This window comes from Scyliorhinus canicula, chromosome 11 (assembly GCF_902713615.1).
Source record: "Scyliorhinus canicula chromosome 11, sScyCan1.1, whole genome shotgun sequence".
Taxonomy (NCBI): domain Eukaryota; kingdom Metazoa; phylum Chordata; class Chondrichthyes; order Carcharhiniformes; family Scyliorhinidae; genus Scyliorhinus; species Scyliorhinus canicula.
The window spans coordinates 94,942,723-94,967,747 of NC_052156.1; the positions used below are offsets into that span (position 1 = coordinate 94,942,723).

General features: G+C 44.3%; 1 protein-coding gene across 2 annotated transcripts in view; it reads left to right on the top strand.

Annotated features, from left to right (window-relative positions):
• Window positions 1-21,371, top strand: part of LOC119973205 (cyclin-dependent kinase 16-like) — a 202,691-nt gene extending 181,320 nt beyond the window's left edge. For both annotated transcript variants that reach the window (XM_038810858.1, XM_038810859.1), the window contains exon 16: window positions 20,208-21,371. The gene's annotated coding sequence lies outside the window, so the exon portion shown is untranslated. The remainder of the gene's footprint in view (window positions 1-20,207) is intronic.
• The last annotated feature ends 3,654 nt before the right edge of the window (window positions 21,372-25,025 follow it).

Consider the following 25,025-nt stretch of genomic DNA (forward strand, 5'->3'; position numbering starts at 1 on the left):
AACTGATTAATTGTAACTAATGGACCAACTCTGATTATTGGTGCCGAACTGATGAACTGTAACTAACTGTGACTAACTAATTAAATGTGACTGACTAACTGTGACTAAATGACTAACTGTGATTAAGTGACCAACTGTGATTAACTGTGACTAACTAATTAAATGTGACTGATTAACTGTGACTAAATGACTAACTGTGATTAAGTGACCAACTGTGATTAAATGTGACTAACTGATTAACTGTGACAAACTGACCAACTGCCGTTATCTGTGACTAACTGACTAAGTACGACAAACTGACTAACTGTGGCTACTGGTTAACTGTGATTAATTGACTAACTGTGACTAACTGACCAACTGTGACTAACTGATTAACTGTGACTAACTGACAAACTGTGATTAACAGTGTCTATCTGATTAAATGTGACAAACTGACAAACTGATTAATTGCAACTAACTGCTTAACTGTGACTGATTTACTGTGACTAACAGACTAATTGTGGCTAATTGATTAACTGAAACTACCTGACTAACCTTGATTAATGGTGTCTAACTGTGATTAACTGATTAAGTCTGACTAGCTTATTAACTTTGACTAACTGATTAACTGTGACTGATTAACTCTAACTAACTGTTATTAACTAGTACTAACTGATTAACTGTGACTGACTGACTGTGATTAACTGTGACTAACTGATTAAGTATGAAGAACTGACTAACTGATTAACTGTGACTAGCTGCCTAACTGTTACTAACTGATTAAATGTGACTCACTGAACAACTGTGACTAACTGATTAACTGTGACTAAATGAATAACTGTGATTAACTGACCAACTGTGATAAAAATGTGACTAATTGATTAATTGTGATTAACTGACTAACTGTGACTAACTGATTAACTGTGATTAATCATGATTAACTGACTAACTGTGACTGACTGATTATCTGTGAATAACTGATGAACTTTGATTAACTATGACTAACTGGCAAACTGTAATTAATGGTTTCTAACTGATTAACTGTGACTAACTGACAAACTGTAACTAATTCTGACTAACTGTGCCCAACTGACTAACTGTGATTAACTGGGACTAACTGATTAACTGGGATTAACTGACTAACTGTGACTAACTGACTAACTGATTAATTGTAACTAATGGACCAACTCTGATTATTGGTGCCGAACTGATTAACTGTAACTAACGGACTAACTCTGATTATTGGTGCCGAACTGATTAACTGTAACTAACTGTTATTAACTGTGACTAACTAATTAAATGTGACTGACTAACTGTGACTAACTGATTAACTGTGACTAACTGACAAACTGTGGTTAGCAGTGTCTATCTGATTAAATGTGACAAACGGACAAACTGATTAATTGCAACTAACTGCTTAACTGTGACTGATTTACTGTGACTAACAGACTAACTGTGACTAATTGATTAACTGAAACTACCTGACTAACCTTGATTAATGGTGTCTAACTGTGATTAACTGATTAAGTCTGACTAGCTTATTAACTTTGACTAACTGATTAACTGTGACTGATTAACTCTAACTAACTGTTATTAACTAGTACTAACTGATTAACTGTGACTGACTGACTGACTGTGATTAACTGTGACTAACTGATTAAGTATGAATAACTGACTAACTGATTAACTGTGACTAGCTGCCTAACTGTTACTAACTGATTAAATGTGACTCACTGAACAACTGTAACTAACTGATTAACTGTGACTAAATGACTAACTGTGATTAACTGACCAACTGTGATAAAAATGTGACTAATTGATTAATTGTGATTAACTGACTAACTGTGACTAACTGATTAACTGTGATTAATCATGATTAACTGACTAACTGTGACTGACTGATTATCTGTGAATAACTGATGAACTTTGATTAACTATGACTAACTGGCAAACTGTAATTAATGGTTTCTAACTGATTAACTGTGACTAACTGACAAACTGTAACTAATTCTGACTAACTGTGCCCAACTGACTAACTGTGATTAACTGGGACTAACTGATTAACTGGGATTAACTGACTAACTGTGACTAACTGACTAACTGATTAATTGTAACTAATGGACCAACTCTGATTATTGGTGCCGAACTGATTAACTGTAACTAACGGACTAACTCTGATTATTGGTGCCGAACTGATTAACTGTAACTAACTGTTATTAACTGTGACTAACTAATTAAATGTGACTGACTAACTGTGACTAACTGATTAACTGTGACTAACTGACAAACTGTGGTTAGCAGTGTCTATCTGATTAAATGTGACAAACGGACAAACTGATTAATTGCAACTAACTGCTTAACTGTGACTGATTTACTGTGACTAACAGACTAACTGTGACTAATTGATTAACTGAAACTACCTGACTAACCTTGATTAATGGTGTCTAACTGTGATTAACTGATTAAGTCTGACTAGCTTATTAACTTTGACTAACTGATTAACTGTGACTGATTAACTCTAACTAACTGTTATTAACTAGTACTAACTGATTAACTGTGACTGACTGACTGACTGTGATTAACTGTGACTAACTGATTAAGTATGAATAACTGACTAACTGATTAACTGTGACTAGCTGCCTAACTGTTACTAACTGATTAAATGTGACTCACTGAACAACTGTAACTAACTGATTAACTGTGACTAAATGACTAACTGTGATTAACTGACCAACTGTGATAAAAATGTGACTAATTGATTAATTGTGATTAACTGACTAACTGTGACTAACTGATTAACTGTGATTAATCATGATTAACTGACTAACTGTGACTGACTGATTATCTGTGAATAACTGATGAACTTTGATTAACTATGACTAACTGGTAAACTGTAATTAATGGTTTCTAACTGATTAACTGTGACTAACTGACAAACTGTAAGTAATTCTGACTAACTGTGCCCAACTGACTAACTGTGATTAACTGGGACTAACTGATTAACTGTGACTAACTGACTAAATGTGACTAACTGACTAACTGATTAATTGTAACTAATGGACCAACTCTGATTATTGGTGCCGAACTGATTAACTGTAACTAACTGTGACTAACTAATTAAATGTGATTGACTAACTGTGACTAAATGACTAACTGTGATTAAGTGACCAACTGTGATTAACTGTGACTAACTAATTAAATGTGACTGACTAACTGTGACTAAATGACTAACTGTGATTAAGTGACCAACTGTGATTAAATGTGACTAACTGATTAACTGTGACAAACTGACCAACTGCCGTTATCTGTGACTAACTGACTAAGTACGACAAACTGACTAACTGTGACTACTGGTTAACTGTGATTAATTGACTAACTGTGACTAACTGACCAACTGTGACTAACTGATTAACTGTGACTAACTGACAAACTGTGGTTAGCAGTGTCTATCTGATTAAATGTGACAAACAGACAAACTGATTAATTGCAACTAACTGCTTAACTGTGACTGATTTGCTGTGACTAACAGACTAACTGTGACTAATTGATTAACTGAAACTACCTGACTAACCTTGATTAGTGGTGTCTAACTGTGATTAACTGAGTAAGTCTGACTAGCTTATTAACTAGTACTAACTGATTAACTGTGACTGACTGACTAACTGTGATTAACTGTGACTAACTGATTAAGTATGAATAACTGACTAACTGATTAACTGTGACTAACTGATTAACTGTGACTAAATGACTAACTGTGATTAACTGACCAACTGTGATAAAAATGTGACTAATTGATTACTTGTGATTAACTGACTAACTGTGACTAACTGATTAACTGTAAGTACCTGACTAACTGTGATTAACATGTGACTAACTGATTAAGTATGAGTAACTGACTAACTGTGACTAATTGATTAACTGAAACTACCTGACTAACCTTGATTAGTGGTGTCTAACTGTGATTAACTGAGTAAGTCTGACTAGCTTATTAACTAGTACTAACTGATTAACTGTGACTGACTGACTGTGATTAACTGTGACTAACTGATTAAGTATGAATAACTGACTAACTGATTAACTGTGACTAACTGATTAACTGTGACTAAATGACTAACTGTGATTAACTGACCAACTGTGATAAAAATGTGACTAATTGATTAATTGTGATTAACTGACTAACTGTAACTAACTGATTAACTGTAAGTACCTGACGAACTGTGATTAACATGTGACTAACTGATTAAGTATGACTAACTGACTAACTATGATTAACTGACTAACTAATTAATCTGACTGACTGATTAACTGTGATTAACTGGATAACTGTGACTAACTGATTAATGCGACTGACTGATTAACTGTGATTAACTGGATAACTGTGACTAACTGATTAATGTGACTGACTGATTAACTGTGATTAACTGGAAAACTATGACTAACTGATTAACTCTAACTAACTGACTAACTGGGATTAATTCTGCTTGAATCTCTGTGAATAACTGACAATCTGCGAATGTCACTGTGACTAACTGCCAATCGTGAATGTTACTGTGACTAACCGACAATGTGTGACTAACAGACAATCTGTGAATGTCACTGTGACTAACCAACTTTCTGTGACTCACTGACAGTATGTTAATGTCACTGTGGCTAACTGACAATGTAACTGTCACTATGACTAACCGACAACCTGTGACTAACTGATAGTCTGCAAATTTCACTGTGACTAACCGACAATCTGTGAATGTCACTGTGACTAACCAACTTTCTGTGACTCACTGACAGTATGTTAATGTCACTGTGGCTAACTGACAATGTAACTGTCACTATGACTAACCGACAACCTGTGACTAACTGATAGTCTGCAAATTTCACTGTGACTAACCGACTATCTGTGAATGTCACTGTGACCAACTGACAATCAGTGAATGTTACAGTAACTAACTGACAATCTGTGAATGTCATTGTGACCAACTGACAATCAGTGAATGTCACAGTAACTAACCGACAATCTGTGAATAACTGACAATCTGTGAATGTTACTGTGACCAACAGACAATCTGTGACTAACTGACAATCTGTGACTAACTGACAATCTGTGAATGTTACTGTGACTAACCAACGATCTGTGAATTTCTCTGTGACGAATCGGCAAACTGTGACCAACAGACATTCTGTGAATGTCACTGTGACCAACAGACAATCTGTGACTAACTGACAATCTGTGAATGTCACTGTGACTAATCGACAATCTGTGACTAACTGACAATCTGTGAATGTCACTGTGACTAATCGACAATCTGTGACTAACAAACAATCTGTGACTAACAAACAATCTGTGAATGTCACTGTGACTAATCGACAATGTGTGACTAACTGACAATCTGTGAATGTCACTGTGGCTAATCGACAATCTGTGACTAACTGACAATCTGTGACTAACTGACAATCTGTGAATGTCACTGTGACTAATCGACAATGTGTGACTAACTGACAATCTGTGCACGTCACTGTGACTAATCGACAATCTGAGACTAACTGACAATCTGTGACTAACTGACAATCTGTGCACGTCACTGTGACTAATCGACAATCTGAGACTAACAAACAATCTGTGACTAACAAACAATCTGTGAATGTCACTGAGACCAACCGACAATGTGTGACTAACTGATAATCTGCGACTGTCACTGTAACTAACCGACAATCTGTGAATAACTGACAATCCGTGAATGTCACTGTGACTAACCGACAAGCTGTGACTTACTGATGATATCTGAATGTTACATGTGACGAACCGACAATCTGAGACTAACAAAGAATCTGTGAATTTTACTGCGACTAACAGACAATCTGTGAATGTCACTGTGGCTAACTGACGATGTGAATGTCACTGTGACTAACCGACAACCTGTGAGTAACTGACAATCTGTGAATGTCACTGTGAATAATGAATGAAAAATGAAAATCGCTTATTGTCACGAGTAGGCTTCAATGAAGTTACTGTGAAAAGCCCCTAGTCGCCACATTCCGGCTCCTGTCCGGGGAGGCTGGTACGGGAATCGAACCGTGCTGCTGACCTGCTTGGTCTGTTTTAAAAGCCAGCGATTTAGCTCAGTTAGCTAAACCAGCCCCTCCGTCCCTGTGGCTCAGAAGGGAAGGAGGGAGGGCAATAGTTATTGGGGACTCGATAGTTAGAGGAACAGATAGACGGTTCTGTGGCAGCGAAAGAGACTCACGGATGGTATGTTGCCTCCCGGGTGCCAGGGTCCATGACGTCTCGGACCATGTTTTCAGAATCCTTAAGTGGGAGGGGGAACAGTCACAATTCCGTGGTACACATCGGTACCAACGACATAGATAAGAGAAGGGACGGGGATTTAAAACAGGAATTTAGGGACCTAGGGTGGAAGCTGAGAGCCAGGACAAACCATGTTGTCATCTGTGGTTTTTTGCCAGTGCCACGTGCTGGTGAGGTGAGGAACAGTGAGAGAGTGCAGATAAACACGTGGCTGCAGGGATGGTGTAGGAGGGAGGGTTTCAGTTACGTGGATAATTGGAGGACATTCTTGGAAAGGTGGGACCTGTACAGACAGGACGGTTTGTACCTGAACCAGAGGGGCACCAATATCCTGGGAGGGAAATTTGCTACGGCTATTCGGGGGGGGGGGGGGGGGGGGGGTTAAACTAATTTGTCGGGGGGCTGGGAAAAAGAGCTGTAGTCCAGAAGCCAGTGTTGAGAGTAGTGAGGTACTGAGGAGGGTATCAAGGTCGCAGGAGTGTACCGGCAGACAGAAAGGTGGGTTGAAGTGTGTCTACTTCAATGCAAGGAGCATCCAGAATAAGGTAGGTGAACTTGGAGCGTGGATTGGTACTTGGGACTATGATGTTGTGGCCATTACGGAGACATGGTTAGAACAGGGACAGGAATGGTTGTTGGAAGTTCCGGGGTCTCGATGTTTCAGTAAGAGTAGGGAATTTGGTAAAAGAGGTGGAGGAGTAGCATTGTTAATCAAGAATAGATTAACGGCTGCAGAAAGGCAGTTCGAAGGGGATCTGCCTACTGAGGTAATATGGGCCGAAGTTAGAAATAGGAAAGGAGCGGTCACATTGTTTGGAGTTTTCTATAGGCCCCCAAATAGTAATAGAGATGTGGAGGAAGAAATTGAAAAACAGATCATGGATAGGTGTGGAGGTCTCAGGGTAGTTGTCATGGGTGACTTTAACTTTCCAAATATTGATTGGAACCTCTATAGGTCGAACAGTTCGGATGGGGCAATTTTTGTACAGTGTGTGCAGGAGTGTTTCCTGACACAATATGTGGACAGGCCGACAAGAGGTGGGGCCACGTTAGATTTGGTACTGGGTAATGAACTGGGCCAAGTGTTAGATTTGTTTGTGGGAGAGCACTTTGGAGGTAGTGACCACAATTCGGTGTCTTTCACTACTGCAATGGAGAGGGATAGGGCCAGACGGCAGGGCAAGGTTTATAATTGGGGGAGGGGTAATTATAATGCGATTATGCAAGAATGAGTGAGCATAAGATGGGAACAGAAACTGTCTGGGCAAGGCACAAATGAAAAGTTGAGCTTGTTCATGGAACCAATACTGCGTGTCCTTGATAGGTATGTCCCTGTCAGGCAGGGAAGAAATGGCCGTGTGAGGGAACCATGGTTCACAAAAGAGGTTGAATGTCTTGTCAAGAGGAAAAAGGAAGAGTATGTAAGGATGAGAAAACAAGGTTCAGTTGGGTCGCTTGAGGGTTACAAGGTAGCAAGGAATGAGCAAAAAAAAGGACTTAGGAGAGCGAGGAGGGGGCATGAGAAGTCCTTGGCAGGTCGGATCAAGGAAAACCCCAAGGCTTTTTACTCTTATGTGAGAAATAAAAGAATGACCAGGGTAAGGTTAAGGCTGGTCAAGGACAGTAGTGGGAACTTGTGCATGGAGTCAGAAGAAATAGGAGAGGCGTTGAATGAATACTTTTCTTCAGTGTTCACCAATGTTTTTGAGGATGAAAGTGTGATACAGGCGGGTAGGCTGCAGGAGGTAGATGTTCTGAGGAAGGATGTATTAGCAATTTTGAAAAACCTGAGGGTCGATATATCCGAGGATTCTTTGGGAGGCAAAGGATGAGATTGCAGAGCCTTTGGCTTTGATCTTTGGGTCTTCACTGTCCACGGGGATAGTGCCAGAGGACTGGAGAGTGGCGAATGTTGTTCCTCTGTTCAAGAAAGGGAATAGGAATGACCCTGGTAATTATAGACCAGTTAGTCTTACTTCGGTGATCGGTAATTTAATGGAAATAGTCCTGAAGGATAGGATTTATGACCATTTGGAAAGATCCAGCTTAATCCGGGATAGTCAATACGGATTCATGAAGGGTAAGTCTTGCCTCACAAATTTGATTGAATTCTTTGAGGAGGTAACTAAGTGTGTAGATGAAGGTAGAGCAGTTGATGTCATATACATGGATTTTAGTAAGGCGTTTGATATGGTCGGCTCATGAAGAAAGTGAGATGCGAGATAGAGGGAAATTTGGGCAATTGGATAAGTAACTGGCTATCACATAGAAGACAGAGGGTGGTGGTGGATGGAAAATTTTCAGACTGGAGACCAGTTACCAGCGGTGTACCACAGGGATCAGTGCTGGGTCCTCTGCTATTTGTGATTTTTATCAATGACTTGGAGGAGGGGGCTGAAGGGTGGGTCAGTAAATTTGCTGATGACACCAAGGTTGGTGGAGTATTGGATGGGGTGGAGGACTGTTGTAGGCTGCAAAGAGACATTGATAGGATGCAGAGCTGGGCCGAAAAATGGCAGATGGAGTTTCACCCTGGTAAGTGCGAGGTGATTAATTTTGGTATAAAAAATTTGAATGCAGATTACAGGGTTAACGGCAGGGATCTGAGGAATGTGGAGGAACAGAGAGATCTTGGGATTCATGTCCACAGATCTCTGAAGGTTGCCACTCAAGTGGATAGAGCCGTGAAGTAGGCTTATAGTGTGTTCGCGTTTATTAACAGGGGGCTTGAGTTTAAGAGCCACGGGGTTATGCTGCAACTGTACATGACCCTGGTGAGACCACATTTGGAGTATTGTGTGCAGTTCTGGTCACCTCACTATAGGAAGGATGTGGAAGCATTGGAAAGGGTGCAAAGGAGATTTACCAGGATGCTGCCTGGTTTGCAGGATAGGTCTTATGAGGAAAGGTTGAGGGAGCTTGGGCTTTTCTCTTTGGAGCGGAGGAGGATGAGAGGTGACTTAATAGAGGTTCATAAGATGATGAGGGGGATAGATAGAGTGGATGTTCAGAGACTATTTCCTCGGGTGGATGTAGCTGTTACAAGGGGGCATAACTATAAGATTCAGGGTGAGAGATATAGGAGGGATGTTCGAGGTAGGTTCTTTACTCAGAGAGTGGTTAGGGTGTGGAATGGACTGCCTGCTGTGATAGTGGAGTCGGACACTTTAGGAACTTTCAAGTGGTTATTGGATACGCACATTGAGGACACCAGAATGACAGGGAGTGGGATAGCTTGATCTTGGTTTTGGACAATGCTCGGCACAACATCGAGGGCCGAAGGGCCTGTTCTGTGCGGTACCGTTCTATGTTCTATGTAAACCGAAAATCTATTAACTAAAAATCTATGAATGTCACTGTGACAAACTGACAATTTGTGACTAACTGACAATCTGTGACTAACTGACAATCTGTGAATGCCACTGTGACTAAGCGACAATCTGTGAATGTCACAGTGACTGTCTGACAATCTGTCAATGTCACTGTGATGAATCGGCAAACTGTGACTCACTGACAAGCTGTGAATGTCACTGATACGAACCGACATTCTGTGACTAACTGACAACCTGTGAATGTCACGGTGACTAACTGACAATCTGTGAATATCACTGTGACTAACTGACAACCTGTGAATATCACAGTGACTAACTGACAACCTGTGAATATCACTGTGACTAACTGACAACCTGTGAATATCACAGTGACTAACTGACAATCTGTGAATGTCACTGTGACTAACTGACAATCTGTGACTAACTGACAACCTGTGAACGTCACTGTGACTAACCGACAATCTGTGACAAACTGACAATCTGTGAAAGTCACTGTAACTAACTGACAATCTGTGACTAACTGATAACCTGTGAATGTCACTGTGACTAACCGACAATCTGTGACAAACTGACAATCTGTGAAAGTCACTGTAACTAACCGACAATCTGTGAATATCACTGTGACTAACTGACAACCTGTGAACGTCACTGTGACTAACCGACAATCTGTGACAAACTGACAATCTGTGAAAGTCACTGTAACTAACTGACAATCTGTGACTAACTGATAACCTGTGAATGTCACTGTGACTAACCGACAATCTGTGACAAACTGACAATCTGTGAAAGTCACTGTAACTAACTGACAATCTGTGAATATCACAGTGACGAATCCACAATCTGTGAAAGTCACTGTAACTAACTGACAATCAGTGACTAACCGACAATCTGTGAATGTCACAATGAGTAAACGACAATCTGTGACTAACTGACAATCTGTGAATGTCACTGTGACTAACCGACAATCTGTAAATGTCACTGTGACTAACCAACAAACTGTGACTAACTGATAATCTGTGAATAACTGACAATCTGTGAATGTCACTGTGACTAACTGATAATCTGTGAATGTCACTGTGACTAACCGACAAACTGTGACTAACTGATAATCTGTGAAAATCAGTGTTCTAACCGAAAACCAGTGACTAACAGACAATCTGTGAATGTCACTGTGACTAACTCATAATCTGTGAATGTCACTGTGACTAACAGACAACCTGTGACTAACTGACAATTTGTGAATGTCACTGTGACTAACAGCCAACCTGTGACTAACTGACAATTTGTGAATGTCACTGTGACTAACTGACAATCTGTGAATGTCACTGTGACTAACTGACAATCTGTGACTAACTGACAATTGTGAATTTCACTGTGACTAACAGAAAACCTGTGACTAACTGACAATCTGTGAATGTCACTGTGACTAACTGACAATCTGTGAATGTCACTGTGACTAATCGACAATCTGTGACTAACTGAATCTGTGATGTCACTGTGACTAACCGACAATCTGTGACTAACTGACAATCTGTGAATGTCACTGTGACTAATCGACAATCTGTGACTAACTGAATCTGTGATGTCACTGTGACTAACCGACAATCTGTGACTAACTGACAATCTGTGACTAACTGACAATCGTGAATGTCACTGTGGCTAATCGACAATCTGTGACTAACTGAATCTGTGATGTCACTGTGACTAACCGACAATCTGTGACTAACTGACAATCTGTGAATATCACTGTGACTAACAATCTGTGACTAACTGACAATCTGTGATGTCACTGTGACTAACCGACAATCTGTGACTAACTGACAATCTGTGAATGTCACTGTGACTAACTGACAATCTGTGAATGTCACTGTGACTAACCGACAATCTGTGACCAATTGATAACCTGTGAAAGTCAGTGTTATAACCGAAAACCAGTGACTAACAGACAATCTGTGAATGTCACTGTGACTAACTCATAATCTGTGAATGTCACTGTGACTAACCGGCAATCTGTGACCAATTGATAACCTGTGAAAGTCAGTGTTATAACCGAAAACCAGTGACTAACAGACAATCTGTGAATGTCACTGTGACTAACTCATAATCTGTGAATGTCACTGTGACTAACTCACAATCTGTGAATGTCACTGTGACTAATCGACAATCTGTGACTAACTGAATCAGTGAATGTCACTGTGACTAACCGACAATCTGTGACTAACTGACAATCTGTGAATGTCACTGTGACTAACTGACAATCTGTGAATGTCACTGTGACTAACTGACAATCTGTGACTAACTGACAATTTGTGAATGTCACTGTGACTAACAGACAACCTGTGACTAACTGACAATTTGTGAATGTCACTGTGACTAACTGACAATCTGTGAATGTCACTGTGACTAACTGATAATCTGTGAATGTCACTGTGACTAACTGACAATCTGTGACTAACTGACAATCTGTGAATGTCACTGTGACTAACTGACAATCTGTGAATGTCACTGTGACTAACAATCTGTGACTAACTGACAATCGTGAATGTCACTGTGACTAACAGACAACCTGTGACTAACTGACAATCTGTGAATGTCACTGTGACTAATCGACAATCTGTGACTAACTGACAATCTGTGAATGTCACTGTGACTAACCGACAATCTGTGACCAATTGATAACCTGTGAAAGTCAGTGTTATAACCGAAAACCAGTGACTAACAGACAATCTGTGAATGTCACTGTGACTAACTCATAATCTGTGAATGTCACTGTGACTAACCGACAATCTGTGACCAATTGATAACCTGTGAAAGTCAGTGTTATAACCGAAAACCAGTGACTAACAGACAATCTGTGAATGTCACTGTGACTAACTCACAATCTGTGAATGTCACTGTGACTAACCGACAATCTGTGACTAACTGAATCTGTGATGTCACTGTGACTAACCGACAATCTGTGACTAACTGACAATCTGTGAATATCACTGACTAACAGACAACCTGTGACTAACTGACAATTTGTGAATGTCACTGTGACTAACAGACAACCTGTGACTAACTGACAATTTGTGAATGTCACTGTGACTAACTGACAATCTGTGAATGTCACTGTGACTAACTGACAATCTGTGACTAACTGACAATTGTGAATTTCACTGTGACTAACAGACAACCTGTGACTAACTGACAATCTGTGAATGTCACTGTGACTAATCGACAATCTGTGACTAACTGAATCTGTGATGTCACTGTGACTAACCGACAATCTGTGACTAACTGACAATCTGTGAATGTCACTGTGACTAACTGACAATCTGTGACTAACTGACAATCTGTGACTAACTGACAATCTGTGAATGTCACTGTGACTAACAGACAACCTGTGACTAACTGACTATCTGTGAGTAACTGACAATCGTGAATGTCACTGTGACTAACTGACAATCGTGAATGTCACTGTGACTAACTGACAATCTGGAGACTCAGTGCCCAACACTGTGGTAGTTCAAAGAGAAGAATGTCTGGGATTGAAACACTCCTCACCGGACGGAGTGGATAAGTAGTCACAAACCGACGATAAAAGCCCTCAGGTATTAAGAGTGGTGTACCGCAAAGATCTGTTTTGGGGCCACTGCTGTTTGTCATTTTTATAAATGACCTGGAAGAGGGTGTAGAAGGCTGGGTTAGTAAATTTGCAGATGACACGAAGGTCGGTGGAGTTGTGGATAGTGCTGAAGGATGTTATAGGTTACAGACGGACATAGATAAGCTGCAGAGCTGGGCTGAGAGGTGGCAGATGGAGTTTAATGTGGAAAAGTGTGAGGTGGTTCACTTTGGAAGGAGTAACAGGAATGCAGAGTACTGGGCTAATGGCAAGATTCTTGGTAGTGTAGATGAACAGAGAGATCTCGGCATCCAGGTACATAAATCCCTGAAAGTTGCCACCCAGGTTAATAGGGCTGTTAAGAAGGCATATGGTGTGCTAGCCTTTATCAGTAGGGGGATTGAGTTTCGGAGCCACAAGGTCATGCTGCAGCTGTACATAACTCTAGTGCGGCCGCTCCTGGAGTACTGCGTGCAGTTCTGGTCACCACATTATAGGAAGGATGTGGAAGCTTTGGAAAGGGTTCAGAGGAGATTTACTAGGATGTTGCCTGGTATGGAGGGAAGGTCTTACGAGGAAAGGCTCAGGGACTTGAGGTTTTTTTCGTCAGAGAGGAGAAGGCTGAGAGGTGACTTAATAGAGACATATAAGATAGTCAGAGGGTTAGATAGGGTGGACAGTGAGAGTCTCTTTCCTCGGATGGTGATGACCATCACGAGGGGACATAGCTTTAAATTGAGGGGTAGTAGATATAGGACAGATGTCAGAGGCAGTTTCTTTACTCAGAGAGTAGTAGGGGTGTGGAACGCCCTGCCTGCAACAGTAGTAGACTCGCCAACTTTAAGGGCATTTAAGTGGTCACTGGATAGACATATGGATGAAAATGGAATAGTGTAGGTCAGATAGGCTTCAGATGGTTTCACAGGTCGGCGCAACATCGAGGGCCGAAGGGCCCATACTGCGCTGTAATGTTATATGTTCTAAGAGTTTAGACTCGGACACCTCTGAGATAGGCCACGATTAAGGTTCAAGGACAAAACTTCAGACAGGGAGAAAATGCATGAGAAGGAACTATCTGAGGAGTGATCTCAAGTCGTAGTGTTGTTTTCTTTGAACAGCCAAGGACAAAAGATGAGTTGGAAAGACAGGGCAGTCCCAACCAAAGCTTTGGCCGCACGACACAAAGGTAGGCAGTTCGGTAACAGAAATGGCCATAATGAAGGGAATCTAATGGGTCCTGGCCTAGGTGTGTGTCTCTGCACTGGTGGAGGGTGGACAAGTGTTGGTGCATCCTCACCCTCCCCACAGGACCCTTTGGCCTCCTCTCACTGCAGCTCTGTGAAAGGTGATGGGAGATCAAAGACATGTTTTGCTGCTGACTTTGAGAACGAGGACACAGAATGACATTTCACTCAGTGCCGCCTGTCAGTGCCAAGTGGCTGTGACTTACGTAATGTAGTCAGTGGGTCCATCCATCACTGAAAGCTGTGCCACCCTGCCAATTTTCAGACAATGGTTGGAGGTCCACCTCCCCTCCTACCTGCCTGGCTCTCTGCCTCTCCCTGAGCACTGTCCTCCTGCAATGAGACAAAAGCATACAGTTCTGAGTTTGAGAAGTGCCATGTGTGGAGAGGAAGGAATGAGAACATTTCGAGAGGGTGACAGAGGAATGGATGCAAGGTGTCATTAGTGTGAGGGTGAGTAATGCCTATTCAGATCTCCATTTGGGGAGGTCAAGAGAGAGCGAGAGAAATGGAATTTCAGAGTGTGCTGGTCTGAGGAGAGCTGTGCCAGAGAACGCTGGGAGATCACAAAGTGAGAACTACCAGCTGAAAGTGATCGGACACTCACCTTGCCAGACCAAAGGAGGGTGGCACGGTGGCACAGTGGCTAGCACTGCTGCCTCACAGCGCCAGGAACCCAGGTTCAATTCCGACCTTGGGTGACTGTCTGTGTTTGCACGTTCTCCCCGTGTCCACGTGGGTTTCCTCTGGGTGCTCCGGTTACCTCCCACAGTCCGAAGATGTGCAGGTTATGTGGATTGGCCATGACAAATTGGGTCAAAATTGACCCAGGTTCAATTCCCGGCTTGGGTCACTGTCTGTGTGGAGTCTGCACTTTGTCACCTGTGTGCGTGGGTTTCCTCCGGGCGCTCCAGTTTCCTCCCACAAGTCCAGAAAGACATGCTGTTAGGTGAATTGGACATTCTGAATTCTTCCTCTGTGTAGCCGAACAGGCGCCGGAATGAGGCGACGAGGGGCTTTTCACAGTAACTTCATCGCAGTGTTAATGTAAGCCTACTTGTAACCACAAAGATTATTATTATTATTCCACAAAATTTCCCCTTCGTGTCCAAAGATGTGTGGGTTAACTGGGGTCATAGGGCTAGGGTGGGGTCGTAGGCCGAGACAGGGTGCTCTTTCAGCGGGTTGGTGCAGACTCGATGGGTCGATGGGCTGTATGACCTCCTTCTGCACAGTCGAGGATTGATCGAAGTTTACCAATATTGAACGCAGGTGCTCCCAGATTCCACTCCATTCGCTTTCTATCCGTGAAACACATACAGGCCACCAACACTTAAAATAGTACAACACTATTTTATTAAACTATAAACTGCTGAACATACTATTACTGTGGGTTACACGATGGTAGATTAACTAAAGACCTGTGCCTGTCCTAACCAGTCGAACCACTCAGCACGTGGTGAGAATCTGTGCTGTAAGCTGTAAGCTCTTGTGCTTCTGAAAGGCTGCATCCCGAATGAATGGGAAAAGTGATGCCCTCTGTCTTTATAGTGAGTGTGCTCTAACTGGTGATTGGCTGCGGTGTTTATGCATGTTGATTGGTCCTATTGTATGTCCATCAGTGTGTGTGTCTGCACCATGATATACTGGTGTATATTATGACAGGTGATAGAGATCAACAAGGATCTGCGAGGCAAAATGGAAGACCTGGAAAACCGATCCAGGCGACAGAAGTTGAGGATTGTGGGGCTGCCCAAAGGAGTGGAAGGGCCGAAGCCGACTGAGTATTTTGCCACGATGTTGGCGAAACTAGTGGGGGAGGGGCCATCGGAGCCTGGAAGAACAGGGTCCAAGGGGGAAAGTTGGGGGAAGGAACCGAGGTTGGGGGGGGGGAGGATTTTTACAAGAGGAAGTGGAGGGGAGAAGTTGGGGAGGGGGGGGGGGGGGGGGGGTTGACAACTCTTGGGTGTCATTTACGGTACCCTTTTGGAGGTTGGATGACATTGAGTGTCATCCGGCGGAGGGGAGGGGGGGGGGGGGGTGTGGGGGGTGGGGGGAGCTCTATAGGTCAATGGTGACCATCGGCAATTCCGGACTCCTTTCTCTTTTTCACCTTTGTTCTTTTTTCCCACCGTGGGAGGGTTTGTTTTATTTGATGCAGATATTGACAGGTGGGCCGTTGGCTGGGGTGGTGGGAGGATGGGATTGTTGTTGATGTTAAGTGTATTGACTTTGTATTTATTACCATTTACTGTTTGTTGGTGGGGTGTACATTTTGAAGGAAAATGTGAAAATGGAGAATAAACACATTTAAAAAAAAAGAAAGTATATATTACGGTTGGTGGTGGGGAGGGGCCCTTTGAAGTCAATGCTTAGGCGCTCAAAGGGCCGGGAGGCCTTTACCAGGCGGGCCTTGTCTGGCCGGTAGAAGTGCGGTTTGCACTCCTCGCAGACCTGGCAGTCCCTGGTCATGGCCTTGACCTCCTCGGTGGAGAAGGGCAGATTGCGGGCATGGATAAAGTGGGTAAGCCGGGTGATCCCCGGGTGACAGAGGTCATTGTGGATAGCCCGAAGTCGGTCATCTTGCGCACTGGCACATGTGCCGCGGGACAGGGCATCTGGGGGCTCGTTGAGCTACCAAGGATGGTACTTGATATCGTAATTGTCATTTGTTATTTTGCCCTGTTGTGCGTTGTCGAACATGAAGGCGACCGACCGCTGGTCGGTGACGAGGGTGAACCTCCTACCGGCTAGGTAGTGCCTCCAGTGCCGCACGGCTTCCACTATGGTTTGTGCTTCCTTGTCGACTGAGGAGTGTCGGATCTCGGAAGCATGGAGGGTTCTAGAGAAGAATGCTACTGGCATACCTGCCCGGTTGAGTGTGGCGGCCAGTGCGACGTCTGATGCGTCGCTCTCTACCTGAAAGGGGACGGACACGTCCACCGCGTGCATAACGGCCTTGGTGATATCGGCCTTGATGCGGCTGAAGGCCGCACGGGCCTCAGCCGTCAGGGGAAAAGTGGTGGTTTGAATAAGTGGGCAGGCTTTATCCGCATAGTTGGGGACTCACTGGGTGTAGTAGGAGAACAGCCCCAGGCATCATTTGAGGGCCTTGAGGCTGTGGGGAGGGGGGAGTTCTGTGAGGGGGTGCATGCGGTCGGGGTCGGGCCCCAGGACTCCGTTCTCCACGATGTAGCCAAGGATGGCCAGTCGTGTAGTGCGGAAAACGCACTTCTCTTTGTTGTATGTGAGGTTGAGGGATTGGGTGGCCTGAAGGAACCTCTGAAGGTTGGCGTCATGGTCCTGCTGATCATGGCCACAAATGGTCACATTGTCCAAGTACGGGTATGTAGCACGCAAACCGTACCGGTCCACCATTCAGTCCAGCATTCTCTGAAAGGGAGAGACCCTGTTAGTAACGCCGAAGGGGACCCTGCGTAAATGGAAGAGTCGGCCGACTGCTTCAAAAGCAGTGTAGGCGCTCTTCCGTGCAGATTGGGAGCTGGTGGTAGGCCGACTTCAGATTGACCATTGAGAACACACGGTACTGTGCGATCTGGTTGACCATCTCCACTATTCGGGGGAGGGGGTACGGATCCAGTTGCGTGAACCAGTTGATAGTCTGGCTGTGGTCTACAACCATCCGGTTCTTTTCCCCGGTCCGGATGACCACCACTTGCCCTCTCCAGGGGCTGTTGCTGGCCTCGATGATCCCTTCACTCAACAGTCGCTGGACCTCCGACTTGATAAAAACCATATCTTGGGAACTGTACCGCCTGCTCCTGGTGGCGATGGGCTTCCAGTCAGGAGTGAGGTTCACAAGAGCGAAGGGGGGGGAGACCTTGAGGGTCGCGAGGCTGCATACTGTGAGGGGGTATGGGTCCGCCGAACTGTAGGGTCAGGCTTCAGTGACTGCATTGGAAGTCTAATCCAAGCAGTAGGGGGGCGCCGAGGTGAGGGAGGACGTACAACTTAAAATGGCCCTGCATCGCGAGGTTAGCGAGGTTAGTACCCCCGGATCTGGACCGAATGGGATCCGGAGGCAAGGGAGATTGTTTGGAATGGGGGGTATATGGGAAGGGAGCACGCCTTACTGTGTCAGGGTGAACAAAGCTCTCCGTGCTCCCGGAGTCGAAAAGGCAGGGGGTCTCGTGCCCGTTGACCCAGATGACCATCATTGAGTTTTTCAAGTGCTTCGGCTACGACTGGTCGAGGGTAACTGCGCCCAGCTGCGGGTAGCCAGCGTGGTCAGCGGTGTCGTGGTCACAAAATAGCGGCTCCCATGAGTCGCATGTGTCGAGCTGGGTCGAAGATGGCGACCAAGATGGCCGACCTCACGAGTCGCACATGTCGGGCCAGGCCGAATATCGCAACCAAGATGGCCGCCCCCATTGGTCGCACGTGTCGGTCAGTGTTGGATCCAGCGGGCAAGATGGCGGCCCCCACGAGGCTGATGACGCGTCTGAAGGGGGCGCAGGCACACAGCCACGTTGCGGGGTCTGCCGGCCTATGAGTCCATGGGTCGGGCCTGGTGAGTGTTCGATTTCTGCGCTTTAGGTCGGCCCAGACAGACTCTGGCGAAGTGTCTCTTTTTGCCACAGTCGCTGAACGTTGCTGTGCGGGCTGGGCAACGCTGCCGGGGGTGTTGACCCTGACCGCAGAACTAGCACTGTGGTTCCCCGGGCTGGACTGGCAGCCACGCGGCATAGGCCTGTGAAGTAGTCGGGTCCGAGAGGGGCCGCGACGATGGTGTCCACGAGGGGTTCGCCAGGCCCACGGGGAACGCACTGAGGTTCTGGTAGGCCACCTCTAACGAGGTAGCTAGCTTTACCGTGTCCCGCAGGTCAGTGGTCCCGTTTTCCAGCATGCGCTGCCTGATGTAGTTTGATCGTGTGTGTGAGTGCGTGTGTGTATGTGTGTGAGGGTGTGTGTATGAGAGCACTCATGTGTGTGTGTTAGAGCGTGCATGTGTGTGAGAGCACGTGGGTGGGAGAAAGAATTAATTTGAGTTTTATGGAGAGTATGTGTGTGGGGGAGAGATCGTAAATGAAGCTGGTTGTTATAGATCATAGATCATAGATCATAGATCATAGAATTTACAGTGCAGAAGGAGGCCATTCGGCCCATCGAGTCTGCACCGGCTCTTGGAAAGAGCACCCTACCCAAGGTCAACACCTCCACCCTATCCCCATAACCCAGTAACCCCACCCAACACTAAGGGCAATTTTGGACACTAAGGGCAATTTATCATGGCCAATCCACCTAACCTGCACATCTTTGGACTGTGGGAGGAAACCGGAGCACCCGGAGGAAACCCACGCACACACGGGGAGGATGTGCAGACTCCGCACACATTCCGTCAATTCACTGTGAGACCGTGAGAACGAGTGAACATTAGGCTTTATTATCCATGAACTTGCCTAGCCAGAGTCGGCTGTACAAATGAGTGTCACCCACAGGTGGCCGGACTATATATGGTCCCGGTGAGGGCGGAGCCAGAGGTGGAGCCCACCGACGTTCCAGTACAGTACCTGGAAGTAGCCCGTATCATCACTTCCAGGTCATGGGTCACATCATTATTTTGACAGTACAGACAGCTCATGCATTTGGTGAAATACATTCACCACACTGGTTAATTTTGTTATATGTAAAACAGCTAGTAATGTCAGTTTCTGAAGTTTGCATAGTTATTGAATATTGTGACTGTTGTAGTAACTGACAACTTGTGTCTGTCCTCCTATTAGGAAGGAGAAACGTCAGAGCATGTTGTTTTAACTCAATAACCCACCAGATCGTGAGAATTGCAACCCGGGAGCATTACGGAGAAATGGAGATGGATGCGCTGGAGTGGAGAGTGACAGCTGACAGTTGTCGGGAAGGAACTGTGACAATGACACAGACTTGTGACTCACTGAAGAGCCTCAAAGGTGATTGCTGACTTGTATCTGTAAAATGCACTGTAAACAATAATGCTTTTATCAGCCAGAGGCTTTGAAGAAGAAAAGCAACAAAATGCCCAATCACCTGCTATAACACTGCTGCTGAGGGCTTCTGTCCTTCAGAGTTTTGCACATTATTTTCTTCAGGGTTGTAGGGATGGTGTCAGCTGGGGGAGTTTTCTGAGTGATTCTGTTGCTTTGCATATAGACACAGAGCTGGAGACGTAACCACTGCACACATCAGCAGAAGGAGCATTACTGCCAACTGCGACACACAGCCATGCCTAATGCCTACGTGAGTTAGCTTCAGTCTTTTGCACAATGGAATTAGAACATAAGCCAGGAAAACACAGTCACGAACAGAAACCCCATTCAATGGTTAATAAATAGAAGGACTCCTACACTTAGTACGTGCAAATTTGTAAATGCATTTCTTGCCAGACTGTGCTCTCTCCCTGCCACCCCACTCAGTAAAATGCTCAGGGCTGGGGCCTGCATTATTTCAGTGCCATCGGGGCAGAGTCAGCCACGCACAAAAGATCGGACAATATTAAATTTGAGTCATGCCCAAAAACATTACCCTCCTGTTTTCTATGAACTTGGCCACTGGCTGCAATATTCAATTTAATTGGAGCAGGCCAACATGGTGAGATAGCACTGATTACACCGATTACACTGCTTCGACTGTGTGTCCAGATTGCACTTGTTTTCTTAGACACACCAACACATTTTTACCTTAAAATGTATTTAATTTACCCAGAAACTGACAACTCTATATCAATGACACTACTCACCTGTTTCTATAGTTAACTCAGTTATTTCTGTCATTTTAAATCAGATGTAGGACTGGGCAGCCTTATTAAAATGCTTATTTTTAGTGAAAACCCCATTTTCTGCTATGATAGTGAAGTTGTACGATGTTACTATGAAATGAATCCCAATGGAAAAATAAACTTTTATGTTCAATCACATTGCCTGATTGTGGTGTTTCATGCAGGATTTTATTTTACTAATTATGTTAATGAGTTTTGCACTCAGAACAAGAAACTGACAGACTGAGAACAGGAAACTCTCACATTGAGCACAGGAAACTCACCCACTGAGAACAGGAAACTCAAATTGAGCACAGGAAACTCACACACTGAGAACAGGAAACTCACATTGAGCACAGGAAATTCACACACTGAGAACAGGAAACTCACATTGAGCACAGGAAACTCACACACTGAGAACAGGAAACTCACATTGAGCACAGGAAACTCACACACTGAGAACAGGAAACTCACATTGAGCACAGGAAACTCTCACATTGAGCACAGGAAACTCGCCCACTGAGAACAGTAAACTCACATGGAGCACAGGAAACTCACACACTGAGCACAGGAAACTCACACACTGAACACAGGAAACTCACACACTGAGTACGAGAAACGCACACACCGAGAACAGGAAACTCACACACAGTGCACAGGAAACTCACACATTAAGCAGAGGAAACACACACTGAGAACAGGAAACTCACACACAGGGTATAAGAATCTTACACACTGAGAACAAGAAACACACACACCGAGAACAGGAAACGCACATGCAGTGTACAGGAAACTCACACACTGAGCACAGGAAACTCACACACTGAGAACTGGAAACTCACACACTCAGAACTGGAAACTGACAGACTGAGAACTGGAAACTCACACACAGTGCACAGGAAAATCACACACTGAGAACAGGAAACTCACATTGAGCACAGGAAACTCTCATATTGAGCACAGGAAACTCACACATTGAGCACAGGAAACTCACACATTGAGCACAGGAAACTCACACTGAGAACAGGAAACTCTCACATTGAGCACAGGAAACTCACACACAGAATACAGGAAACTCACACTGAGAACAGGAAACTCACACATTGAGCACAGGAAACTCTCACACTGAGAACAGGAAACTCACATTGAGCACAGGAAACTCTCACATTGAGCACAGGAAACTCACACATTGAGCACAGGAAACTCACACTGAGAACAAGAAACTCACATTGAGCACAGGAAACTCTCACACAGAATACAGGAAACTCACATTGAGCACAGGAAACTCATATTGAGCACAGGAAACTCACACATTGAGCACAGGAAACTCACACTGAGAACAGGAAACTCTCACATTGAGCACAGGAAACTCACACACAGAATACAGGAAACTCACACTGAGAACAAGAAACTCTCACATTGAGCACAGGAAACTCACACACAGAATACAGGAAACTCACATTGAGCACAGGAAACTCTCATATTGAGCACAGGAAACTCACACATTGAGCACAGGAAACTCACACATTGAGCACAGGAAACTCACACTGAGAACAGGAAACTCTCACATTGAGCACAGGAAACTCACACACAGAATACAGGAAACTCACACTGAGAACAGGAAACTCACACAATGAGCACAGGAAACTCACACACAGAACAGGAAACTCACATTGAGCACAGGAAACTCTCACATTGAGCACAGGAAACTCACACATTGAGCACAGGAAACTCACACATTGAGCACAGGAAACTCACACTGAGAACAGGAAACTCTCACATTGAGCACAGGAAACTCACACACAGAATACAGGAAACTCACACTGAGAACAGGAAACTCACACAATGAGCACAGGAAACTCACACACAGAACAGGAAACTCACATTGAGCACAGGAAACTCTCACATTGAGCACAGGAAACTCACACATTGAGCACAGGAAACTCACACTGAGAACAGGAAACTCACATTGAGCACAGGAAACTCACACATTGTGCACAGGAAACTCACATTGAGAACAAGAAACTCTCACATTGAGCACAGGAAACTCACACAGAATACAGGAAACTCACACTCAGATAAGGAAACTCACACATTGAGCACAGGAAACTCACACTGAGAACAGGAAACTCACACTGAGCACAGTGAACTCACATACAGAGCAAGAAACTCACACACTGAGCACAGGAAATACATGCTGAGAGCAGAAAACACACACAGAACAAGAAACTCACACACAGAGCACAGGAAACACACACACAGGAAACACACACAGAACAAGAAACTTACACACAGAGCACAGGAAACACACACACAGGAAACACACACACAGGAAACACACACAGAACAAGAAACACACACGCTGAGCACAGGAAACTCACACACAGAACAAAAACTCACGCTGAGTGTAGGGAACACACACTGAGACCAGAAAGCTCAGACACAGAACAAGAAACTCACACGCTGAGCAGAGGAAACTCACACATTAAGCAGAGGAAACACACACTGAGAACAGGAAACACGCATACAGAGTACAGGAAACTTACACACTGAGAACAAGATACTCACGCACCAAGGACAGGAAACTCACGCACTGAGTACAAGAATCGCACACACTGAGAACAGTAAACGCACATACAGTGTACAGAAAACTCACAGACTGAGAACAGGAAACTCACACATAGTGTACAGGAAACTCACAGACTGAGAACAGGAAACTCACACTGAGAAAAGGAAACTCACACACTGAGCACAGGAAACACACACTGAGTGCAAGAAACGCACACACAGTGTACAAGAAACGCACACACCGAGAAATGGAAACGCACACACAGTGTACAGGAAACTCAGACTGAGAACAGGAAACTCACACACTGAGCACAGAAAACTTACACATTAATCAGAGGAAACACACACTGAGAAAAGAAAACTCACACACAGAGAACAGGAAACTTACACACTGAGAACAAGATACTCACGCACCGAGGACAGGAATCTCACACACTGAGAACAGGAAACTCACACTGAGAACAGGAAACTCACACACTGAGCATAGGAAACTCACACACTGAGAACTGGAAACTCACTGACTGAGAACAGGAAATTCACACACAGTGTACAGGAAACGCACACACTGAGAACAGGAAACTCACACACTGAGAACAGGAAAGCAACACACTGAGAACAGGAAACTCACAAACTGAGAACAGGAAACTCACACACTGAGAACAGGAAACTCACACACTGAGAGCAGGAAAGCAACACACTGAGAACAGGAAACTCTCACACTGAGAACCGGAAACTCACACACTGAGAACAGGAAACACACACTGAGAGCAGTAAACTCACACACTGAGAACAGGAAACTCACACACTGAGAACAGGAAACTCACACACTGAGAACAGGAAACTCACACGTTGAGAACAGGAAACCCACACACTGAGAGCAGGAAAGCAACACACTGAGAACAGGAAACCCTCACACTGAGAACCGGAAACTCACACACTGAGAACAGGAAACACACACTGAGAGCAGTAAACTCACACACTGAGAACAGGAAACTCACACACTGAGAACAGGAAACACACACCCTGAGAACAGGAAACTGACACTGAGAACAGGAAACTCACACCCTGAGAACAGGAAACACACACACTGTACAGGAAATTCACACACTGAGAACAGGAAACTCACATTGAGCACAGGAAACTCACACACTGAGAACAGGAAACTCACATTGAGCACAGGAAACTCACACACTGAGAACAGGAAACTCACATTGAGCACAGGAAACTCTCACATTGAGCACAG